Source organism: Agelaius phoeniceus, chromosome 6 (assembly GCF_051311805.1).
Source record: "Agelaius phoeniceus isolate bAgePho1 chromosome 6, bAgePho1.hap1, whole genome shotgun sequence".
NCBI classification, from domain to species: domain Eukaryota; kingdom Metazoa; phylum Chordata; class Aves; order Passeriformes; family Icteridae; genus Agelaius; species Agelaius phoeniceus.
Window position 1 is genome coordinate 29200053 of NC_135270.1, and position 27198 is coordinate 29227250.

At 38.0% G+C, this 27198-nt stretch overlaps 1 protein-coding gene across 4 annotated transcripts in view; it reads right to left on the bottom strand.

Annotated features, from left to right (window-relative positions):
• The window catches only part of SIPA1L1 (signal induced proliferation associated 1 like 1), a 201207-nt gene that overhangs the window by 71158 nt on the left and 102851 nt on the right, over positions 1–27198 (bottom strand). The gene's annotated exons all lie outside the window — the stretch shown is intronic.

Consider the following 27198-nt stretch of genomic DNA (forward strand, 5'->3'; position numbering starts at 1 on the left):
CTAAGGACACATACAGCATACATTTCCCAGAGAAATTATATAACAGCCAGGTCAGGACTCCAATTTTATAATCACTTTAAAGAATTTACCATTTACAAGTCATACATCCTTGGTTGCCATTAGGTATTAACACTTCCTATTCAACTTTCCCATTAGTGTAAATATCTGATATGTTAACTTAAAAAAAAAATAAAAGGGAAGCTAATTAGAATAAAGTGTATAAAATTGTTAGAGAGGATGGTTGTCAACAACATTTTTTTTGCGCTTTACACAGCCTCATCTGCACATTAGCTGCATAGTCCAGAAAGCATGTATTACCTCTGACCAGAGTTTACAACACATAAAAAGGTTAAAGCTTAATAGAAATACATACTTTTAAGTAACTTGAAAAAAGTTTCATTTATTTCCCTGGCTAATAAAATTTTGTCTACCACAGCTCCTGTATTATTACAGCTTCACAAAGTCACAGAAATTAAATGCTTTCCCATACCTCATCAGTACAGAAGTGATTACAAAGCTTTTAGTACACTGCCCTTTGAGGAGCTAAAAAAAACATAATCCACAAATACATCCTTGCTGGTAGAAGACAAAAGGATGGGATTGTCAAGATAAAATCTTGCATTGCTGTGTACATCCTTTAACACAAAGAAGTTAATAATTTTCCATGGCTGAACCAATCAGACAAAATGTGTCCTTTAAATATTTGCCAAATGCGTGCAGAGATGCTGCTGAACCAGCACAGCATTGACAATACAGTATTGTCTAAAATCAAGGCTTTCTAATGCTTCCAGGAAAACCAGCACTTTCTGCAGTTTCAGAACTACAGTACTTTGCACCACACTAATTAAATACCAAGTGAGGGCACTTACTGCCTCCAAAGGCAGCATGTTTAAATTTCACTTGCCATATAAAGCACTTTAAAATAGCTGCTCTTAATATAAAGCTCAACACATAAGGAATACTTAAAACGCAAGCTACTGCATCACACGTAACAAGAACAGTGCGAGTCCCCCAGGGTACAACTGTATTTGCACAGGCATTTACATAAATGCAGCTCTTCTTGTAATGCTGCTACAGTCTTACAATCATGGAATGGTTTGAGCTAGGAGGGACCTTAAAGATCAACCCATTCCAACACTCCTGCCACAGGCAGAGATGCCACCCATTAGATCAGGTCTTGAACATCTCCAGGGATGGGCCATCCACAAATCCTCTGGGCAGCCTGTTCCAGTGCCTCATCACCCTCATAGGAAAGAACTTTTTACCATTTAATCTAAATCTTAAATTTTTGAGTTTAAAACTGTTCCCCCTTGTGCTATCACTATTTCCTCAGGTAAAAAGTCTCCATCTTTTTCAAAGCTCTCTTTAAGTACTGAAAGGCTGCAATAAGGTCTCCTCACAGCCTCCTCTTCTCCAGACTGAACAATCCCAGCTCTCTCAATCTGTCTTCTTAGAAGAGTTGCTCAAGCCCTCTTATCTTCATGGCCTTTATGTGGACCTGCTCTAAACAGTTCTACGTTTGTTGTTGTGAAGAATCCAGACCAGGATGCACTGCTCCAGGTGGGGTCTAACAAGGACAGAACACAGGGGAGACTAACACCCCTGGCCTTGCCGGGTTTGATGCAGTCCAGAATACGGTTGGATTTCTGCACTTGCAGCATTGTTGACTTCTTACAGCTTTTGTTCACCAGCACCCCTAAGTCCTTCTCCACAGGGCTGCTCTCAAAAAGTTCCTCTCCCAGTCTGTACTCATGTCTAGGACTGCCCTGATCCAGGTGCTGCACCTTGCATTGGACCTGTTGAACCTAATTAGGTTCTCACAGACCCACTCCTTCAGCTTGTCAGTGTCTTCATAGATGGCATCCCTTCCTTCTGTTGTGTCAGCTGCAGCACTCAGCTCGGTGCTGTCAATGATACTGCTGAAATAACAGGGTTTTTTCTAATTAGAATAACTTTAGAAAGGCAGTCTACCCATGCTGCTGTTTGAAAACTACTGAATTCAGTATTCAGCCATAACTTCTTACAATTTTCAAACACTCTCCAGCCTAAGAACTAATCAGGCTGGTGAAACAACTTTGTGCACCATCAGACCAAGGAAGGGAAAATGCAAACACTGTATGCCATGACAACCTAATCTTCTGCCCATAATTTTCAAAGTATGCCTATCAAAGTGCCTACTTTGCAAGGTGCCTAACAAAGAGTGTTTAAGCACTATTAACCTCTATGAAATGGCAACACTTCACAGCACTTCCTAAAGATCTATACATATCTTGCTTTTATAGGCAGGACAGAAGGAAAATAGAATGAAAACTGATAAGGATTTAGGGCAGGAGAATGCCAGGCTAAAAGGGATCATAAAGGAAAAGTCAAGCTGAGGGTTGAACATAAAACATGCAGGAGTTTAAACATAAAACATCCACTACCACAAGCTGGTCTTCACAGTCTGCAGTGAAAGCCAAGATTTGTCCCTCTCTGTTCCCCTTCCACCAACATTAACTCTGAAAGCAAAGTATACACCTCCTCCCCCCCAAATGCTCTTCTACTGAAACACATCACCTACTAGTACAGGTTTGTCATTAACTTCAGGGCATAAGTTCACAGCAGCTCTAAAAACTCCCAAGCTTGGTGTTGACCATATAAGCATCCAAATACCACCAGTTCTCCCTACCTCCCCAAATTATATGTTTTCCCTTAAAAATTTTCAGGACAACAATCCTAAGTACGGATATGGATATACAAACATATCTCGAATCACATGAAAAAATATAACTAAGTGGTCTATGTGACTTACTCTTGACCTGTTGTATACATGGTTTTGTCATTAGTTACATGACCACAAGTGTATTTTCCAAAGGAAATTCTCTGTTCCTGACTCAGCTTTATGCATGTCTCACTCTGGCGACCAGCTTTTTTATGTTCTGCAGGTTTTTGCAGCTGTCCTCCTTCATCTGCTGCAGCAGTTGGAATACAGGCCGTAAATGATTACAGTAATAGTTAATATCATACTCTGAAGAAACTAACTCCGTCATTGACTGTGTCTATATTAATTAAATCACTATTAAGTCAAATTTTTTTTGAGAGTGCAACCACCTGTCCATGTTTATTTCTCTAGACCTTCCCAGCCTGGTGTCTAATTCGAGACCTAACAGCCTGGTGTAAAAAGTTTAATTAGTTTCAATCAAAATAAAGTGAAAACATTACATTTGATACCAGCAAAAATTCCTAAAGCACAGGTCCTGGGTACACTGGTTATCAGCTTTAATGAAAATAAACAACATCAGCAATCTGTACTTTAACCTTTTCTAGTATTCATTATTTGCAAAACACAACAGCATCAGAGACAGAACAAATCTCACTGGATTTAAAAGACCAGTAACAGGTGTTATTTTGAATAGGAAAACCTGCCAGAACTTAAATATTAAGCAGCAAAAATGCTAACACAGAATATGCAATGAGAGAGCTATGAATATCTATGCAAACACAATACGGCAAGGACCAACTAGCATAACCACGAAAATGTACTTTTCCAATTCATCTCAACTTACTGAGGAGGCCAACAAAACAATCAGATGAACAGCTATATATAAAAAATGAAAACCAAATGCAAAGACTACTGAAAGGGTACATGAAAACTTAGTACTGATTATATCAACTAAAAACCTGAATAGAGAGTTAAGAGAATAATCATAAAACCAATTATCTGCTTATCAGGTTCCATACAATAATTAGTAAAGCAATCCAAGTATCTGTTCAAAATAGGTCTCAGATACTTAGAACAATTTTGTTTGCTTTTACCAGTACCAGATGACTAAGCATCTAATCTCAACTCAAAATGAGTAATTCATACTTTTCATTCAAATTCACCTATTTCATACTTTTGCTTTCTACTTATACCTTTTTAAATCAATTTGCTGTCTCCTCCAAAGCCAAAGTTTTAGGTGCAGGAAAAAACCACTCTTACAAAACTTAAAAGGACCCTCTGGATGAACTGCAAGATGGTTTTGCAGACTCCATCATTCTTAAAAGGCAGGGAAGTCAAGGATCTTGATTTCTTAATTGTGATGCCTGAAGTTACACACCCAGAAAAATGAAGACCTACCAGTCAAGATTTCATCTAGAGACCTTTGAAATACAAAGCAGCAAATACAAGTAGTTGATCAAGAAGAACTGTCTCACTCAAATCAGTTCGGGATAGGAAAAAAACCTCAACTACTGCACAGTAATCAGTTTCTATCTTGGATCTAGTTAGACAAAGAAGGTAATTCAACAACTACTTGTTAAGATGAATGGAGGAAAGGAGCTCATGCCTGACACATCAATTCAGATACCTTCTATTACAACTTTTCCTAGCTTTAGTTATGTGGAATCATGCTCTTTTTCCCTGCAAAGTAGTGACTTTGCCCACATCTGAGTCTTACTTGACAAGATTCAGCAATTACTCTTATCTGCTGAGATTATGGGCGCTAATGATCCTAAATGGTCTGATGTTGACAGAGATAGATTTGGGGGGCACCAAATTATTCATGACTCATAACGTTCCAAAGGAAAGACTTCATACTTCACCATCAGCCCTTATTATAAAGTGGCATTTTAAAATTAAACATTTAAAAACGAGTGAATCAGTTTCAACTTATAGGAAAGTCTTGCTTTTGCCAAGCCTCCATACCATGGACCTGCTCCACTCCAAACAGTAAAACATAGTAGAGGGTGGTAAATGCCACATATTGCCAGGGATACTTTAAAATCACCAAAGCTGTAGGATAAGGAGATCAGAATAACATTGTACAGCAAGCAGTTGTGAAAAACTTAACTGATATCTTCTCAGTTCCATGGGGTTTACTAAACCACAGTCAATTCAGGAAATGCAGTGCAACAACACACACATTACTGGCAGCAATCCTTGCTAACTTTTACTGGGAAAAGAAATGCCATCAGTATAAGCTTCTGAAAACTAGAAGCTCCTCTAAAACTAGAAAAAGAAATGAGAACAAGGAAAAATATTTTATATAAGAAAGCTTATCTATTTGTGGCACAAATTCTTACCTGAATTATAACAGATCAAACCCTGGGAGGGAATATTAATTTATCAGCCAATTAAGTTATTATATGTACAAAATAATGTCTAATTGCATAAAATTAATTCATCGGAGGAGAAAAATTCAATTTAGCCTTTTGAAATACTTTATCTGGTTACCTATTATTAACTTTATCCTTTTCTTCCCAGGATTACTTCCATCATTGTAATTGCAGGAAAGCTAAAAGGTTCATCTCTCTGAGGAAGATTTTACAAACTGAAAATTTATTTGAAGAATAGTGTTTGGTATTTTACTAACTTACTGGTTTCTTTTTTTTCAAACTTAGCAGAATTGCTGGCTTTGTGTTACCTGAGTTTGTGATAACTGTCAGCTCTGCATAGACAGACAGATTCCCTCAACCTCCCTTTCTTTTCCCTCCACCAATTTATGTGTCTACAAAATTTGTCAGTGATTCACAAGTCAGCAAGTCTGCCTTTTTCTCTGAATATTTCCTTGCATCCTTACCATCAGAAAAAAAATCTTTGCTCTGAGGACACCAGGTGCCATCTGTTGCTGTACACACAATGATCACCTGCAATGATCTGCTAGGATTTAGCACTGCTTTATTCTTAGCTTCATTCTGTGCTGAACTAGGTGATGCAAATACACATGAACCTAGGCAAGGTTACATGGATTTTAGGGTGTAACAGTAATTACTGTGAGTCACTACCAGCAGCTTCTGCACTCTGCAGTATATGCCTCTCTCCAGACAAAGCCAAGCTCGCTCTGCTTTCACAGTGGAACATGCGGGGGATGCACAGTCACTAGGAAAGGGTGCTGAGCTGAGCACATCACTGTGGCACTCAGCTGAATTTGCTCCCCCAGGTTTCGAGCCCTGGTAACCATGGTGGTAAAGCATCAGCTGGCTCAGAGCACAGAGAACCAGCTGGCCTCCCTGTTGCCAAGACCATGAACTCACAGTCAATAATCATAATCTCCTGCAGTCAGTGGTAAATGCTCGTGACATAACACGATGGTAAATGAAGCATAATAAAAGCTATCAAACTGAGATAGATATAGCAATGCAGGGGACAGTAATCTCCCACCTGTGCACTTCAGCACATTTTGCTCTGTTATGATTTCCTACTCATTATTCACCAAGCAAACACAACAATATCTCAAAGCCAGAACTGCATCCTCTGTTTTCAAATCCATTTCATATGCATTAATCAAGACATGGATATCACAATTCTCGAGTGTACAAGTAACTGTTGCTGAAACAAATACTTTAAAACTCCTTTTAACTGAGACAGAAAGTAAGACTGAGAAAAGGACTGCACAGTCATTCCTACTTCAACACTAATGTTCCATTTTGATACCAGTGTCAGTCATCTAGTTAATTAAGTGTAGAATTCCATTCCTGGAATGTAATTTACAGGATCTAAAAGACAGATTACAAGTCTTACTGTATCCTATACTGTATTCTATTCCTGGAACAAAATTGTTAATAACAATTTACTTTTGAAAGGAGTGCTTGCTCTCTAGGAAACGAGTCTATATCAGTGGCAATATGAGAGCAAATTATTCCAGCTCACAGATACCATCTCTAAAGAGAGCAACTTTTTACCAACTACAAAACAGTTTGATTTTTAACCCTCCCTCTTCTTATTTTAGAGATGCTTCTTCTCTGTTTCTCAGCTTGTAGCTGTTGCTATATTGCATCCCTGGGTAATGGTCCCAGAAACAGACCGCCCTTCCTGGTGTGTGAACTCTTATAAAAAGTTGCTTTACTGACAAGTGTCCAAGTTTATCAATGACCAATAACTGTGACAATCTGACCTATGAAGAGTCCCAAACCAAAATAACAATAACAAAGAGAAAACAGTCCAAGAAACAACCTCCCCCAAAATGGGCTGATATTTCCTGGCCTAGATACAGTTCAGTGGAAGAGCTACAAATTCCAGTACATGCCACAGGTGCCCTTTCCCGAGGTTTGCACCCTTGCTCATACTTGCATAGCACAAAGGCCCATACAAGTCCTTTCTCCTCCAGCGTGGCCACCATTTGTTTCCAGCATACCTTTGGTACCAGTAGAGACAGAATTTAGCCTGTGGTCTCTGAGCTGCTTCCACTGGCTCCGTTCATGCTGGCCATAGTTGGCAAACGAGCACACAGACCTCACCATGTCTCATAACATGCCAGAAACATCAGAGTTGAGTGAGACCTCAGTTTGGAAGAGGGGTAAAGAGCGTATTTAACCTACTACCTCTCCAAACTTCCAGGTGCTTCTAAGTAGTCTGGGGTGCAACTCAAAACTAATTTAATTTTTCTTGTAACAGGTGTTGGACTGCATCACTAATTTGTTAAAAAGATTATTTAAAAAATATAAGCCCATAATTTTGCTAGCATTTGAGATCTTTTTCTCAAGACCATTAATATTCCTTTATCACTGCAGTTGCTTCTCCCTAAACTATTGATTTGGTAAAAGATTTGCAAGGAGCTGCTCTGGTGCCTTCATGAAAGTCATCCAGCTCTCAAACCTCCACAAAGCACTATTTCTCCATAGGTTGGCTGATAATTATGTCATGGGTTTAAGGGAGAAACAAAAGCAGCTTTTCAAGAGCAAAAGTTAAAATTTACCTAAAATTAATAGGCTTTGTTTCCACAAGCCCGATATTAATAATCTAGAGAGCCTTTCACATTCATACACATTCCTGAAGATGCTCTTGCAACTATTGCTCCTGCTTTAAAGGTACTGCTTCAGTGCTGGACAGAATTACAAGCAGAGGGTGTCACCAGACACCAACACCAGAGGCGTTCATCAATTTCTGCACCATCACCACTTTGCTGATGTCCCAGGCCCCTTCAGCAGCCAGTCACACAAAGTCTCCTGTCACTCTAAGCCCAGCTGCTGGTGTTGTCCCCCTGCACAATCCTTCCTTCTCAATCCTGGGACCCTCTGCCATGCAGCTTTTTTTGGCCCCGGTCCCCAGTGGGATAGAACAAACTCCATCAGTTTAGAATTTCAGGCCTCAATTTGCTCCCTCAATGAAAGCCATTCAAAAGACAGCTGAGCATCTCATCAAACAAAATATCATTTCTTCAAGCTTCCAAATAATTCATAGGTGTTAAATGAATTTGCTTCCTTATCAGCTAATGTGAAAATACCAAGTAGATAATTACTTGAATCTGTTACACTTCCTGTATATTAAAAGAAAAGTTAATATATTTTCCCCTAAAATATATCATTTGCTTTTGTGTGTATATACCATGTATATTTTCGTGTATATACATCTACATATATTTACACATAAGATGTTAATGTTATATTTCTAATGTTTCTCTAGAAGAAGTACTTAAATATAACTTTAGCAAACATGGTAATCAACCCTCATGTCATTTTAAGACTTCACACTAGTAAATGTGCTTAATGAACTGCATTCACTATTGCTATATGAAGAAAACAAAATTAAAGCTAAACCTATCAAACATTGACTGTATCTTTCTACAGGAAATTTTGACTCTAATAACCTGGAACATGCCCTGCAGCATGAATCTTTTAGGTATTCAGATTATTCAAACCTTAGGCAAATAAAGACAGCATAAAATAATTACACTGAAAATTACAGTCCAAACTATAAAGTCACACAGGGCTACAGAGAGCAAAAGAGATTCTTTTTACAGTCCACGTGTTTGAACAGATAAGAGAGCACACAATTTTCAAACAGTCCTTGCAAGAAGAATAGCAGTTTCCATTTCAAGTGACTGCCACATCCAGTCAAGTGTGCAACACCAAGAAAGGAAGTCAATTAGAAAATTCGAAACCTTAGAGAAAGACAGTAATTTGTAGCAAAAACTTAAACTTTTTTTTTTTTAAACCCTATGATTGTGACATCTGTAATATTCAAATTGAAATGCACTCAGTGAAACCCTCCACAGCCTCTCACTACAAGTCCTTTTGGGAAAAAACTAAAAACTCAGTAATACTCTTTTTATCAATATACCAATTATCTTTTTCGAATTTCAAGTTTTGTATTACTATACTGCTAAGCTCTTGAAAGCATACTGGTGTATCAGTGTAAAGAACTTGACCGAAGAGTGCAGATAAACAGAAAGTAAAAATAAACTTCCCCTAATAAAAATAGGTTAAAACAAAAGGTTTAAAGAAAAAAGTTAACTGCTTATTTAGATACTGATCTTAGAAGACAAAACATTAGTAAGCAACAGATTTTATAAGAAAGCAAGAATAATTTTCAGCAACTCTTCATGTTCGCATGTTTTTCATTCTTTTCATTTTGCTCTTAGACCATCAGCTTCATACTTTGCCTGCTATCACTTCACTCACAAACATCCCATTTACAAGCCAAACTCTGGTGTCCTTTCTGTGGAACACTAAAATAGGCTTCAAAATCAGTTATGTATCAATTTCCAAAAGGATTCTAAAACGACTGCCACTAGCAACCACCTAGATCACTGTTAGACTGATATTGATGGATTACTGCATGCTGCATTTCTCCTATATGCTCCACCCCAAAGTGGGAATACTGGGTGCAACCTTCTTTTTGGAACCACATTTTGTCTTTTCTGAAGCCTACTTTATCCATACAAGCAAACAAAAATGACAACCAGATGAAATAACATTTTTCTTCAGACAATTGTTCACATAGAAGGCATGGCAACAGATTCAGTAAGTCACATATTTTTAGAGCAGTGCTTATGGCAACCCCTCCCATTGCTCCAATGCAACAGATCCTCCTAAACTAAAAAGGCTGTGGTCTTTGTCCAAGGAAGATGTTTATTTACTAGTTTGGTTTCATTCATGTTAAAGATGGGGTCATCCCACAGACCGAAAAAGAAAACCATCTTAAATTACTATTTGACACACATGCTGTGTAAATCTAACTTATGAGGAACCATAAATCCACCAGAATCAAAAAGAAGGCTTTTGGGCTTCTCTAACTCTTATATAACATAAGAAGGTGTGACATCAGAGACCCCTGGGGATAATTCATTTTCCTGTTTTTGACCAAACACATATAAAAAGCTTTTTGTCCTTGACAATCACATTATTTTCTAAATATGTGCATTACATATGTATTTTCAAAAATGCCATATTCATGAATATAAAGGAAAAAAGAGTTCAACCTCCACATAGGATTGTATAGAGCTTTTTTGCTTAATCTTCCTTTAAAATGTCATTTAAAATTGAGACTAAAAGAAGCACGGTTTTAAGTAAGACTTCACCAGTTTTGGGGGCATGAAAATACATCAGAAAAGTATGGATGGAACCATACAACTGACAGGAATTTAAGAGCACTAAGTGCTCTCTCACCATGTGACAAAGATGAGTGTGTTACATCCATTACCGATATCACCTCCAAAACGGCAAAGGACGTCTGAAGCTTTCAAAGTGAAATGCAAAAGAATGACAGATAAACCCGCAAACAGCTCCAAAAACCTAGCAGGGAACAGAGTACAACTACAGAAATCTTGTACTCTGCTAAATGAACAAATATTACAATGGCATTCCCTTTTTCTGTATGGGAATGTACACAAAAACACGAGGCAAAAGCCAGACTGGTAGTACATAAACTATTATTCTACATCTAAAATACTTCAAGTACTGATAATGATGAATAAAACAATGTAGAAAGGGACAACAACCATGTGCAAAAACATGCAGTTACTCAGCAGAAATCTGCATCCTGCATGATTGCAACATTTATGGTTTAGAAAACAATAAAGGTAGATATAAATATTTCAGTTGATTCATTTCTTGTGAGTGCTGTGCTACGAGTGGGTGTTCAGGCTGGATTTCACAGGACTTCGAAGAAGAACTCTTCATCTGCAGAAAACCAAGAAAGGTTACTTGGAAAATTTCTCAGCAGTGACGAACAGGTAGATGAGACCCTTTGATTTGATGATGTGGGTGTGGTATGTTCTACAGTCCTACCATAGACTATATGGTCAAAGCAACTGAGAGCATCCAAGTAGACAGCACTTCTGTTTTAAAGATAGCAACACCAGTCACTCACTGAGGGCAGAGAGTTATCTCCAGCAACTGCAACAGGAACATAATACATACCTGGCCACCTGCATCAACTCTTCAGGAGTGAATATGAAAGTGTGTGCACACCTCATTATGTGAAGCAACCTACACCAAACTGCAACACCAGGGAGAAGCAAATAAGCAATTCAAGTCATGAATCCAGACAGTCAAGCTGGCAAATCAGGATACAAACTGAGAAGAGCAAGCAAGGTGGCAGCAACATCTAAAAACACACTTTGCAATTTAAATAAGAATCAGTCTATTACAAGCACACATATGCCAGCAGTACTGGCACTTCATCCATATATTGTTAAACCTAAGAATAAAGTTTAGGTAGATGATTGGATACTTCCAGTTACCTCAAAGCATAAGTAAACTTGTGTGTGTTTGACTTGCCCACCTGTCCATGCAGGTCTTCTATCAACTGCCTTTCTAGCCTAAGACCCAAATTACTCCTTAAAAGATTTATTCACTTTTCTGTAAGTTGGGCTACAACAACTCAGAGGTACGACAAAAATAAGCCTCCAGCCAAACATTCCAAATACAGTCCAGCATGTCCATTTGAGATTTTTTTCATTACAATCTAAGGAAGTATGATAAAAAAATCTTCTTGCCTCATGTGATTTTTTTTTCTCCAGTCATGGTCAGTAAAAGGAAATATCTACATCTGTTCCTAGTTCACATGCATGAAAAACATTTTATAAAATGAAAACAGATTTGAAATAATTTAAATTCCAACACTAAACCTTCAAAAGTAAATTACCTACAGAAAGTACATGTGTGGGTGTATTCCTGTTTCACTGCATCAACAGCCTTAATCAGGCTTGCATACTATTTCTGATTATGGTTCATTATATAAAATCACGTTGATAACACTTCAGCAAGAACATTCCTTAACCCTTTCTGAAAAAAGGAAATATCATTCTTGCACCAGTTTTCACCCTTGCTGTCTGTGTTTGGGGATGACTTTCTCCAGGCACCCCTGACCTTGTGGAAGCCATGACAGCCAACTGTAAACCACAGGAATCTCCATCAGTGAAAAGGCTGCGGCTCCTCCCTGCGCTGAGTCTGGTGACTCCTGCAGATGACTCTGCAGCTCCACTTGCCCCTGCAACCCCCAGGTCCTTGCTGATCCTCCCCAAAAAGCAGCCTTTGAAGGCTAATGCACCTCCCTGCTCATGTGAATTCAAAATTATTCCAATTGCAGCAACTGGAGCCACATATCTCCTGCTCACTAACTGAAGGCCCTGCTCGGAGTTCTGAGGAGTAGTTAGGAATACAAACAACTACTTTGAAGCCCAATGTGCCTTTTTTGATTTGCAGGGCTGCATTTTCCTAAGCACTACAGTTTCTTTTTTTGTTTTGTGTCTATTCCTCTATTACTCCAAAATGGGGATTTTATCAATACACTGTACTTTCTGTTAGCCAGATCAATATCTGAAAACTACTTGAAAGTATCAGCAATTGTGAAGCATAACTTATAATTTCCCAGTAGGATTTCTGACCAGAAAAGGATCATAACTGTGCTCCACAATCTGCTTGTAAATTTCAAGATAAATTGGGTCTTGATTTCTTCCTGTAAAGACTAGATGATTTTGAACATTGAGAAACTTTGCTCAGTGATACCATCACTATGAAAAGCAATTGATCTTTCTGTATGCAACATGGAATTTTTTTCTAGGAAAAGCTTTCAGGAAAATGGTTGTTTTTTATGACAAATTCAGTGGCTGATTCAGTGAACAGTCTGATGCTAGCACTACTCAGTTTTCATCATAATGCCAAACTTTATACTCTCACTAAAGAAATCCTCTTCAGTAATTACATGAGTTTAAGTCTCTAGGATTTTACAGGAAGATGCAAATATAATTAAGCTGTTTTATGTGCACAAACGTGTTTGGAGGAGGGTTGTGGGGAAATAAAAAAAAAAAGAAAAAAATTTTGAAAAAAATGACCCCATCAGCTCAATTCGCATTGGAACCCTCAGGAAATGAACTCTATTCTTCAAGCCTACCATGTGCAGAGCAATGGGATTAGAGCAGAGAGATCTATTTGGAGCTGGTGGCACACACACACACAAAATGTTACAACCTAAAACCACTGTATGGCTAAATCCACAGATACTTATTTTTTTCACCACTTTGTACTTCATGCCAATCATACAGTCATCATTTACCAAATTCAGTGAGTCAGTTTTTGAAGTAGTGAGACATGGCTCAAAATAAGATCACAGTTTTAAAACTGCCTGCTAAGCATAGAATCTGAAGATCACAGAAGTGCTTCAAAATACTAACTTTTATAATGAAAATATTTGGTTTCCTTCCAAGTAAAGTACTTAGGTCAGTTTCTGCCCCCCTATACTTTAATACACTTGCCAGAATTTCCACTGAGGATGAGCACTCATTCTAGCTGAAAATCTCTCTAAAATGAAACATAAAACTTCTGACAGCCTTGAGTGGTTCAGCTCAAAAGAGGGAGTAAAAGTTTTAGGTGAATCTTTTATTTCATATTAGGAAAAAAAATACAAGTACTGGAATAAGTTCTACCATGAAACAAAACAAAATAGATTTCTAAAGCTTTACTCTGCTTTTGAAGTTCTGAAGGTGGGGGGGGGGGGGGGGGGACGACGACACAGGACTTGCATGCTAGAACGTCATGGTGTGACCATTGAAACATTACAGTTCTCTTACCACAGAAACAGAGAATTTCTATAAAGCAACTAACAAAAATGCATGATTAGTTATCAATCATAACCATGACTTATGGATGCCAAAACCTATCTAAAAAAAAGTGGTCAGGTAAGTCCATATACTAAAAATGTCATCAGGGGTTTCAAGTGCAAATAGTTCAACATGAAGTTAGGGAAGTTCCTCAGTCAGACTTCTAGAAACCAGGAAAACATAGCTGAGATATGCAACTATTTATTTACCCCTACCTTTCTCTTCCATACAGATACAGCACTTGTCTGATTCAGAACTGCTCTTGGCTATGCTCTTACATAAGATGAAATCACCAAGTTTTATTAGTAAAAGAAATTAGCTTCAGGGAATAATGTTTTTGTATTGCCAACTCAGATGAAAAGCAGGAACTTTTCAGGAGCCTTGAAGACTGGGAACTTGTACTGGTCCAAAGTTTCAGTTAAAAACTTGGTAACTACTTCTGTATTGCAAATCTGTCTCCCAAAATCCACATACTGCTCTACTGCAATGGCTTTTTAAAAGCATCATTAGGTCAGAACAGCCCATAAACTAAAACAAACAAAGAAACAGGCAAGGAACATAACAGAAAATGTTTGGGGAGTGTTAGTATAGCCTAATGCAGCTTCTGGAAACTAAATTACTTTCAGAAGTAGGTTGACTTCAAAATACTCATTTAAGACCAATGGCTTAGACATCAGCTATTCACAAGGCTGTCTGTCAAATTACAAAAAATAAGCATTTTCTTGTTTTGCCAATTTGCAAGTATATGCAATCAGAGCATGAGGACTACCATTTTACAGGTTATTTTAAAAGCTAGCTTGAGGACTTTTCCTATGACAACAATTGCTCTATCAAAAAACTCTTTCCTTGAAAAACCCTGTCCTTACTCTACCTGAACCTAAAATATGAGCACTTAAGTCTTCTCTGAATTGCCCCCCAAAGCAGGCTTTGGGTCTGTCCTTACCGATTATAGATCAAGTCTACAACGCCACACTCTCTAAACTACCATTAATTAGCTGGAGTGGCATTCTTCACCCACAGCTCACAGACAGAAAACCTTTTGACAAAGCCATGGGAGATAATAGGATGATGTAAACCAAAAACAGAAGCGTGGAAAGGCACAAGATTATTTTAGCAGTCAGAGGATCTGAATAAGAAGAAAATAAATATTGAAGGAAAAGGATATGCCTGAAAAGACAAGAAACCTAATACCTTCTTTTCCTTAATGTTATTTATCCATTCATTTATTGCAGCCAATAATGAAACTGCTACAAGCCTTCTTTCTAAAACAGAAGAGAAAGCTTTGACTTCAAGGTGAAAAGTACATTATATACCATCAACAGTACCTACCTTAAATTTAAAAATCTGCATACACTAGGAGACGTTACAGAGCTGTGCACTGCTAGTATGCAACAGTACTGTATAACTGATCATGAAGAAAAACAAAAAAAACAAACTTGCGATTCTGACATATTCTAAATTAACTCTGCAGAGAGGCCACCGGGAACAGACCGGTATCGCCATTTTCCAAACCACGTTGTTTGAGAATCAGTATCTTAACTTCCCACTCACACAAAGTCATTGCATCAACTCCCACTAACTCTATCCTACTTAACTTCAAGCAGAAAAGTCATCAGTTCAAAGTATGCCAAGAGAAAATATTTTAGTTGTGAGTATATGTGGAATGAGAGCAAAATAAGAAAGTGAGAGAAAAAAGCAGAATGTAAGGCTTCATGCAAAGAAACTGGGATGATGTTGCATTAGTGCTAATACATATGAAAACTAAATCAATGGTTCTCCTTCCACTGCTCCTGCAAATCATCACTTACAGATTAAAGCACCTGGGAATCATGGAATAACATCCTTTTAAATACATGTAATAATCTCAGTTATATGATGCTGAAATTCTCGAGTTCATTACACTTCATGGACTGATTATGATGATTATTGCTGCTGTGAGAATTAGGTTTTAGCAATGCTGATTACATCTGAAATCTTTGTGAAAACCATTCACCTTCCCATACAGATGAAGAAAAAAAATTTTGAGGAACAGAAGAGAGTTTTAATTCTTTAGTTCTTACTTAGCACTGTGGTTTCATCTAAATTACATACCCAAAGTAAAGTAATGCAGTCCTAAATTACTGAAGCATTTGAAGAAAGGAATAAATTATAAAACAAATGTTTATGTTAAAGTACAGTGTCCTGGTTTTGGCTGGGTTAATTTTCTTCATAGAGGCTGGTATGGGGATGTGTTTTGGATTGGTGCTGAACACAGGGTTAATGATGAAGACATGTTTTTGTTATTGCTGAGCAGGGCTTACAGAGCCAAGACCTTGTTTGGTTTTGGTACAGCCATGCTGGCGAGGAAGTTGGGGGTGCATGGGAGGTTGGGAGGGGACACAGCACAAGGGCAGGTGAACCCAGCTGACCAAAGGGACATTCCAAACCATGTGACATCATGCTCAGTATGTAAAATTGGGGGAAGAAGGAAGAAGGGGGTGCATTTGGAGTGATGGTGCTTGTCTTCCTAAGTCTCTGCTGCATGTAATGGGGCTCTGTTCTCCTGGAGATGGCTGAACACCTGCCTGCCCTTGGGAAGCACTCAGTTAATTCCCTGTTATGCTCTGCTTGTGTGAACAGCTTCTGCTTTCTTCCCTATTAAACTGTCTATCTTATTCCAGGGGTTTTCTAGCTTTTACCCTTCCAATTCTCTCCCCAAACCTGATGATGGGGGAGTGAGCTAGTGGCTGCATGGGGCTTGGCTGGTAGCTGGGGTTAAACCACAACAGTTTCATTTATTTCCATTGTATGAACACTATTTTTATTTTGATACACTTCCAGCTGCAGTACATTAACCCACAGCCCTAGTGACATACCAGCAGAACCCAACTCACATCAGGAGTAACACATTCCTCCCTGCCTGACATTGCTCAAACAGGAGGTCAGAGTTCCCTTCAGGTGAGTCCACAGAAGGAAACAAAAGCATCGAGAACACAGACCTAAAATTGAACTTCACAAAGACAGAAGGCAATGGTCAGCGCAGAGATTAAGTAAAACTTGGAGAAACAGAAACTATGATGAGAACTACTTGTGAAGGTAGTCCAAGTACACCCAGGAACATTAGCTTCCAGTTTTAAAAACCACAATGAAAAGTTCAGAAATAAAAAACTAGTTAAAATACTGCTAAAAAAATTTAACTGAGTTATGTATCAGCATAACAGCTACTATACTTAAAATACTGTAAAAACACACCTTTATCATCACCGATAATAGAGGAATTTCTATACAGATAGGCCAAAAATATTAAACCTGCATTTCTGGAAAATGACTCAGCAGGTAACAAATTACTGTACTGTTTTTGACTTGCAGGTAATATGTAGTGCTGTAGCAATGTGGTGAGCAGTCTGAACAGATGCTGACTGATAATGAGAAGACATGGCAGCAGAAAAGTGCTCTGTTTCTAGGGTATTGATCCTTACAAATATGGCTTTAACTCAACAACCTAACTGCCAGCAGAGAGGCTGTATTAGCACATAATTCCTGTGTCTAATGATCAATAGTTAATCAGCAGAGGAGAAAATGAGCAGAGAGAACCCATTGGTGCATACAGAGAATTACCAGATACCTTGAAATACTTGTGCAAAATTAAACATGTTGGTAATGGGAAGACAACAACCCTATACTAAGAAACAGCACTTTCATACATGAACTGGCAACATAAGTAATTTATTATCCAAATCACTATTCAAAGCAGAACATAAGTAAGCAGACAGTACTGCACTACTATATTTTGCAGTTAAAGTAATTCCTCATATAGTGAATACTTAAAAATTATTCTTCTGCATTCTTAGTTGTTTTGGAAATTTTTAAGTCTTTTGCAAATACTTCCATGGTGTCAGGTAAAAGTTGATAACTGCCAAGCTGAGGGACTCAAGAATGCAGAGTTCCTACAAGTGCCTTTAAAAACCTTGATTTGGGTAAGAAAAAATACAAAGATTCTCTGCTCCTTCTGGATATACTCAGACCTTAATTATGACTTAGTGATCCTTTTAATCAAACTTGTTTGTCACACACTGCCAACAACTCAATGTCTTCTTTTGAGAGTAGATCATAATGTCCAGTATCTAACCAACATGTTAAGAGTTACAAATCAAAATTCAGGCTTATAAGCACCTGGCTTAAAAAAAAATTGTTTTCAACCAGTACTCACTCTACTATTGTGACAAAAAACCCTTATCAGTAGAAAACATTAATATCATTTATCCTCTTGTTAGACCTAGAAAATGAATGCAGGGATAGGATGAATCTCAGATTTTAAGTGGGTTTTTTTGGCTAATGTAACAAAGACGACTTTTAAGTCAAATATTTTCTTGAAATAACCACTTTGTACACAACCAAACCAACCAGTACACCAGGCTGTCCCACAGAAGATGTGCAATAGCGAGGTATTAAATTCTTTAAGCAAATGGAAAAAAAAGTTCATCACTAAGGAGCTCCCATTATCAACAAGCTACAGTTTTGGCCAGAGAACACATTGCTGCGGTATGCAGTATGGTATGCATTGCTTCTCTGATGAAGTCACTAGTCAGAATAAAAATAGACATCTTAGCAGTATGGATCTCCCTTCAAGACAGGGGTCCGTTCTGGATCTTTTTACTTTACATACATAGGAAGAAAGTAAGGCACTGTCAGTCAGTAATGAAAGACTGACACAAATCTACTGTGAAACAATCCTCAAGTTCATCTTCCATTTAACAAAAAAACACGCAGGTGTATCAAATGTAATTACATACATTTATTTCCAACTGTCTTCCCATTACCTCAAAAACTCATTGTTATTTCCTCTTTCTCCAAAATCGAGGGCCAAAGTTGATTTCTATATCCTTGATGTACACAAGTGTGCATACATTAATAATCAAGAATACGAGGGGGTCTCCTGTGAACTGGAGACAGAAACTTAGTCAATGGCTCTATTAACCTGCACAGCAAGTGTGTTTCCCTTCCACACTCCTTCCTAAGGATGCATGCAGGAATGTATCAAAAATTTTCACAACAGATAACAAAATGACTCTGACTCACCAAGTAAGAAATTGAAAATAAAAACATGAGAACCAAGTATTTAAAAGATGGAGTAGTGAGCTGCAAATGTAGCCTCCTCCTCTATTACTTCCAAATTATGAGATGAATTTTTTTATTCTACTATGTAAGGTGCTAGAATGCATAAGAATTGGGGCATTAATCATGGTATATATCACACCACTGTCATTTTTAGGTTCAATTTTTGGTATTCCTGTACTACATTTTCATCACAAGTTCCATCTACTTTGTCAATGGCAGGAGATAAGAGTCATCAAAAGACAGTGGTATTTCAACTAGTTATGGCTTTGTCAATGAAGAACTTGCAGCAAGAAGGAAAAATCCAACAAACTGGAGAAGAGCATAAAACAAACTTTTCTCTGCCTTTTGCAGAAGGTTATTCTTTGGCCTGGTGTAGTAAGGGAGAGAGAATTTGCTAGAGATTCAGGAGACTGAAGCACAAGTCCTCTGCACCATTACAAATCCTACTGAGCACATTCATATGTGAAATCCCAGTAATGCACAGAACTTGTGCTGGCCATCCCATTAATGTTGAAGATCACAATACAGCAACAGCTTTTATGTGATACCCCATAGCTCTGACAACCAGAGAGAAACAAATAAATAGAATGCATTGAAATTGCCTACACTTTCAAATTTTTCTAAACAAAATGATGTTCCTTACAGACTGAGAACTTATAGTTTCATAATTTGCATAGTACTGGAGCTGGCTCTTCAGAACAACTATTTAACCAATGCTGTTGTGCTTTAACAACTGCTTCTCATCTACAGAAGTTAAGGCAGTTATGAGCTGGAGGAGAGCATTAATCCTAATTAGCTTTGATCCCATCACCAGAAAGACCTGGATCATCACTCTGCTGAAGATTTCTCAACTCAGTGCTTAGGAGATCCCCTGCTGGGAATTCTTTTGAATTCTTGTCTTGTGCTACCATGAGCTTCCTGAATATCCACATCTGTGTAACACTCTTCTCAGAGAAGACTGGGAAAAAAGGAATCAATCAACTTTTAGAAGTCTTCTGTCAAATAATTTGTCCTGATCATAGAACTCAAAAGGAGGAGCAGTTTGGGTAAACAGCAGGATCAGGAACACGCCATATACGGAGCCTGCGTTCTACTTTGTACAGTCTTTTCCTCTCTTTTCCTAAATTCAGTGGCTTTTATGTTTTGGGTTTGAGGGGTTTTTTTAATTGCACTCCAACACAGAGAAAACAAAGGTAACTGAGGTGTTTCTATGAAACCAAGCTGTAGGCTCCAACTTTCAAGGTAACTGTATGAATAAACTCCTGAAACACCACTCTCCCCAGTGGAACAAACTGGGCTAAAAAAGAAGAGAACAAAGGATGGAAAGAAACAAAAACCATCGCCTCCCACTCTGCAGTCCTGACTCACATTACCAATGGTTGCTGAGGCCAACAGGCCCCATTTATTAGTAGAGTCCTGATGCTCTCCTCTCCCCAGTAGATGTATCCGTACATCCTTTCTGTACATGAAAGCCTAGAGCTGGAACCAAGGCTGCAGATGCACTTTGCCTGGCAAAGCAAGTGGCAGCAGCACGTGCAGCCACCCAAGGGCTAGATTTGAGCCAGCTGGTTTCTCAGTGAATGTCTAGACTAACTCCTCACTAAAGCACGAATTCCACAATTTACTCCATACCAAGAACTTGTCATCTCTCATCGATGTGAAATCAGCAGCCATTTAATATCCAAAATGTTGGGTGGATATTTTTTTTTCCCCTTTTGGAGTAAGGGAGGAGGAGTAAAAAAGAGGGATTGATGGATGGGCAAATCTAGTCACAAAAGCCTCACTTCCTTAGCAAACAGACTAAATGCAGTTCCCCTACAAGAGATCCCCTTGAAAAATAAACCAATAGACTAGGGTAAAGATTTACATAGTGAAAATTCTTGTATGTTGACAAAGAACAGAAACTTCAGAAGAAGTACTTGTCAAAAGACCCAATCTAACAGTGCACAAGGTAGGCCAGGAAATCGTGGCATGACAGGGCTGCTTTTCACATGTCTTTAAACGTGAAGCCAGTAGCTGCTAATTGGTAAGAATGGAGGAGATCCCACCCAACACCTGCTACAGCAATTCGGTTTAATAGCAGTCCTTCAAGTAGCTTTGACAATTACTCCCACACTCCCCTGTGAGAGACTAATGGTTTGCTAAAAATAAAACAAGAGGGATTAGCATCTACCCAGCCGCTATTCCACAGAAGGCGATCTTCAACAACCTTGTGGTGAGCTGATGTCCAGATTTCAAAGGTTTTCATCCTGCATCCAGAGACTGGGGTGCCTGGCTAAAATGGCAGGATGCAATATTACTTTTTGTTCATTTTATTCTTTTCAACAGCCTGCATCTTAGCACACAGTAATAATGTTCTTACTTATGCAGAAGGGAATAATCAGTACCAACCTCTATTTGTGCACAGCAGCTGCTAAAAGCTGAAGTTGCCAAGAAACCTAAGATGACAAAGCAAAACACAGCTCTCCTCCCCTCCCCCAGCTGTACCAGCAATTAGTGACATTTTCACTAGTATGTGAATCTTTAGCAAGCAGACCAAGATTTACCACAATGGCAGGCAAGGATGAGAAAAAGAACAAAAAATGCCTTTTACATTTTTTCTGAATATGATACATAATATGGTTGTCAAAACCATCAATCAATAGCTTGTATGTAGGATGCAAGTAACAAAAACCAATTCTTCTTCCAAAAGAATTGCTCTTATCTGTTTTAAAATACAGGAACTATCAGACCACAAAAGCAGCCAATATAAAATAAAGCATTTTTTAAAACTACATACTTATTTAGTTCTGTAAGAAAATGCCTGACTCCATGACAAAAAAATATACAGATTAAGTTTTGCCTTACATTAAATACTAAGAAAATAATCTAAATCTACAGTGGGAAAAATTTAATCTTTTGTCAGACACAGAAGGGAAAAAAAGGCCTCCAAGGGCTCCATGCGATGAATAAGATAGTGTGTAAAAAAAAAAAGCCTTACAAACAACCCTGACCTTATTTTATGGAAGCAAGCCAAATTAATTCCATCTTTCAAATCTTCAAGACACTGGTGTCACACAGAAGAAACACTTTACGTTAATTATAGTTGCTCTCAAAAGAAAGTAGCCATCATATGAAATTATTATTGTCTTACCTGGTCAAATGGGTTAGATTAAGAAAAGACATCAAGAAGTACAGGTCTGGATTTCTCCCTCAGAAATAACAAGGAAATTTCTGTCTGCCTAGGAGGACAAGAATAGCTAAAATTCCATTTGTTTTTCAGTTGTGTGAAAAACTTCCATTTAAAAAAAATAAGGAGATATCATAGATGAGGCCACTTTCAACAAATATGTCTTCCTGTACAAGTCAGATACTACCAGATCAAAGGTGGCAGTGTCAGAAGGTGAGGTGAGACAGAACACCTGAAGAATATTCAGGTAACTCCAGAAGAAGAGAAAGGTTCGTGGCTAAGAGGCAAGGGAACTGCAGCCCAGAAATTCTTTCCCTTCAGCCTTGAGATGGAATGACCAACATCTTGATTTAACAGTCATTGCTTAGAAACAATGTCCATCACTTTCCAGTCACATTTTCTCTAGTACCTTTCATTTGGTTTCATAGCTACCAAATATTTTTAACTATCTCAAATATAAAGATTTATTAAATAGCAAACAGTTCAAAAACCACCAGAAGCAAGACAATTAAAACTTAACATTAATGCATATAAAGAGGATCTTTCATTGTGTGCTTCAGTTGAAAGATGAAGGTATTACATGATATGGATGTGAAGTTTTCAAATAAGGATGTAAAGGTTTCAATCCCACAGAAACTATTGGGTTATGTGTTTGTGCCTCAGCCTTTACACTTGGGCAAGACCCACCAAATAAACTCAGAAGTATGATACTAATGTTTCTTGGCAGTGAAGCTTTCAATGATCTCTTCAGCCTCCATTAAGACATCACGTGCAGCTGAAACTAATGCACAAATTACACACAATTCTTGTCTAAATCATCCAGTAAACTGAATCAATAAAATAATCAACTTTTAAGGCCAGGTTTTACATTTCATGATTTTTCTCTAGAAATACTTCCACTAAAAGGACAGAGATAAAAAGGAAACCACCACAGCATCAGAAAACTGTTAGTTAAGTGGTTTGCAAGGTTGACATGCATCTCTCTATGAAAAGAACATGTACACAATAATTCATATTAGGGCAAATGACATTTTACCAGAGAGAAACAAATAACTAAGACCAAATTGGCAAATGTCACTGTTACCACAGAAATTTCTTCTCAGACTGGAGTGAAGAAAAATATCACCAGCTTGTTCACAATGAAGGCCTCCCACATGATTATGTGGCACATGTGAAAATAATTTGTTGATTCTAAAGCTTGTATTGATGCAGAAAATCTGCTTTGTCTCACAAAAATGCAGATGATATGTGCAAAGACATGCCCTTTATTGTATTTTACTATCATACAAAGAGTGTTCCCAATTTCTGATTTATACAGAAAAGCAAATGGCCACTGAATATACCAGTTTATATTCAATTTTGTACACAGTACCACATTTTCTTTTAATCAGCTGGGACTCATTTTAATATTTAACACAGTGGAAGACATGCTTTTATTCCAAACTTGATTGCAATATTGCAGAGTGACAGAGAAAAGCTTTTGACACAGGTACTGCATGGGTCAGTCAAGGCTGATGCACAGCTGTGTCTGCTCTTCACTAACCAGGATGGGCCATAACAGCCTCGACTATGGTGACCAGAAAGAGAGGTGGTTAAGAACCTGGGGAAATGACAAAGAATAGTACAGCACACAAATCTGGACTTTGGAAGAGGTGTTATGTTAAACAGTTACACCTTTGGCTAAACAGTAAAGCCCTGATTGAGTGCAGAGTAAAATAAAACTCTATATAGGAGGCAGAAGCAGGCAGACACTCACAAGGAAGAATTTGGAATCGTCAATTACTACAAAGGTAGTATCAGGAAAATCATGTATCACCACTACATGTAACCATTAGTCATTTAGGATGTATAAATAACTTGAGATGGGAAAAAAAAATCACTTCAGTAAGTGGGAATAAGAAATAAACATAAATGCTGACAGACCCAAAAGCATTTAAGAGCAACCTTGCATATTACTGATCCTTATTGCTAGAAATTCCTCCAGATTTTTTCCCTGTTTTCTTTTCCTTTTCTTTCTTTTATTATGGAAACACAACAAACAAATTCCTATACTGGAGATTCTGCATCTCAAACCACTGAATTAACTTCTCTTATCTCCTTCTATCACTTGGATTTCAAGGGTATTCTGCACAGCTCCACATCATGCCCTAACTGTTCCTCTAACAGACCCTGACGCTACTGGTACAAACACACTACATAATCCCCTTCAGAAGCAGCAGATCAGCAGGTATCACACCTCATGGAATACAGCTCAAAGAAACAGATTTTTCCCTTCCCAAAGTGATTATCCAGTCGTTAAAGACATGGGTATACCTTAATTCAAGCAAAGATCAAATACCCTGTAAGTTAACTCTACTTTAGACTTTAAATTACTGCCCATTTGCTAAAAATACTAAAAATTAAAATCCCAGAAGGAAAAGAAAAAAAAATTCACATTGCTGTTTAACCTCTAAGTGACTGTAACTGACCTAGAAAGGCAAGACCTACATTGGAACTTTGACAATCAAACTTGCTATGAGGAAAAGCCTCAAGTTCATTAAAGACTAGCACAGTAATGCAGAGAGAAGGTGACATTGTGGCTGTTTAGATGCAAACTGTTGGCAAGTTGCTGGAAAACCTACACATATTTCTCTTTGAAAAACAAACAAACAAAAAAGCCCAGAAAATACACACAAAATGGTTGCAATTACACTGGCAAATATGGCATAACTAAGTTTTCAGAGTGAGCTGGCAGCAGTGAAAAACTTTATGTACAGCAGAATAATTTTAATTTTCGAAGCTGAAAATTACATGACTCAGCCTGTACTCATCATCTCTATGAAGACATCGTTCTGCTGCTGAAATGTCAGCTCCGAAGCTTCAGCACACAGCAGAAACTGAAGCACAACGTTTGCTTTCTTTTATAACTTAGCTTTTGGCTTGGATTCTCAATAGCTCTGTCCTTTCTGCAAGTTTGAAGTAAAGCCAATGCAACACTCTGCCCACCAGAAAGGCACACAACAAAGAACAGATGTATCTCCCACCGGCACATCCCGCTCTGTGGCGCATTGCTCCGGCTGCCGCTGAGCGCTGTGACCAGCTGTGCTCCCCTCACCTTCACAAGCCAGTGCCACTGAGAGTTCAGCATATTAACTAACACCAGTGCTTCTCAGCAGCAACAATATGCTCTCTGTCCTTAAAGGCAATTTTTTCCAGTTTCTACCCTAACACACTAAAAAAGCAGCTCGTATGCACCAGAAACCAGAATAATTTAGAATCCATTTCATCACGGGGATTTGGGTAGGTATTTCAGACCAGCAATTTTCAATACTGGCTGGAAGGCAGTCAGGTAAGCATTCAAGTTGCAATTGAGGTAAGTATTCAAGCTGCAGTTTATCACAATGCTACATTTATGTAAGCCCTAGTAACATCTTGGATGGTTTAAGACTTGACATTTTTTAAAGACTGACAATAGATGTGCTATTTTGTATGTGCTCCTTTAGCCTCAATACAGATTTGCACATTAACAAACACTACACGACAAGTTGGCTTCAAAGTAATAAAACCAAGATGCCATTCCCAAATATTACACCATGTTTATCAGTTTAATATTTTAGTTTCAGAACAAAAGCCATTAACAGAATTACCATATTGTTCCATGTTACTCTACATGTAATATACTTTCAAACATAAGTAGCAAAAGAAAAAAAAAACACAAAAATAAACCCAGCCCCCAGCATGCATTTAACAATTACCTTGTGTTGTTATGGAAACTAAATATCTATGAAGAAGCAAGAATAAAGGGGTGGGGGAATCCCACTGCGAATCCTCCTGTATATTCTGTAGATACTTTTTTTTCTCTCCATTGCAGATTCAAATGAATGTGGTGCAGTACTGCTCCAAGCATGCCATCCCTCCTTCTTCCCTCCCTTCCCTTACCACTCCGCCCCAAAAATGTAGGTAAACATTTTAAAATGTTATTGGAGATACCGAAGCAGGAAGCTGAAGCAAAACTGGATTTTGCTTCCTTTTTCCATAAGGAGGATAGTTGCCCAAATCAACTGTTCCATGAGACCATTCAATTCCCAAATCTGTCTTTAAAGAGAACAGATTTGCTTGCTGTTCCAAGCCATCTCCTTGGGCAGTTTCTCTGGAACCCACAGCTGGAAAAACTTCAAAACCCTAGAATAGCTGAAAGAGGACAAAACTTTTCTCTTGAAAGATTCTACAGAAAAGAAAGAGGACAAGCCAAGACCTCTCTTTCTGCCTTCTATGCCCCTGACTCCCAAAAGTTTTGGTAAACATATCCCAATTTAACTGATATCCAGGAAAACAAAAAACCTAATTAACAAAATACAAATCAAGAATTTGTTCTGCAAAATTTGAGGTAAACATGTCAAAGAGATTTATTTGACTGTATCTATTTACTAACTCACCAGTAGGGACAAGTACTTATGTTTTTAAGTGACTATCACAGACTTTAAGCCAATAAATAATATTTTGCAGAGGGGTGTGGTGGGACCTTCTCTGGAAGGAGTTTTCTGGTTTAATTTCAGAATCTCTAAAGCAAGTATCAGAAAAATCTTCACTAGAGAATAAATACATCTGCATGACTATATGAAGAAAGTTGCTCAATTTTCCTGCCTAAGGGAAATCAGGTTAATAGTATGGACAATAGTAGGAAACAGAGAATACAGAGATTGTATCTGCTGATATACTTTTTAACTTTTGAGAGACCTTTTGTCTGAATGCAAACTATTTTTTGAGGCTAACCAAGATTGCTTTTCTGGAAAGATCTGCCTCAGTGAAAAAAGGTCCCATCCCTAACAGCATTTTTCAAATGATAAATTCCTACATGAGGTTTTAAGCACTCATAGTCTAAGTTCAAAGAACAGTACATACTCTCCTTTTTTTCAAATTTTCACATTAAAAATGAAAAGGAAAAGATTTGATTAGTAAATCACCTGTGCTAAGTTTTATCTGCTTACCCTAGTGCCTGGCCATACTTTACAAACTTGTAAATAACTCATCAGTGAAGGGGGAAGAAAAAGTATTTCTACCATGTACCATCTTCAAACCCATCCAGGATTGTGGAAATGTTACAACATTGCAGCTTAGGCAAGTCATGCTGCCCCATCACTTTAGGTATGGCTTCAACCAACTTCTTCCAAA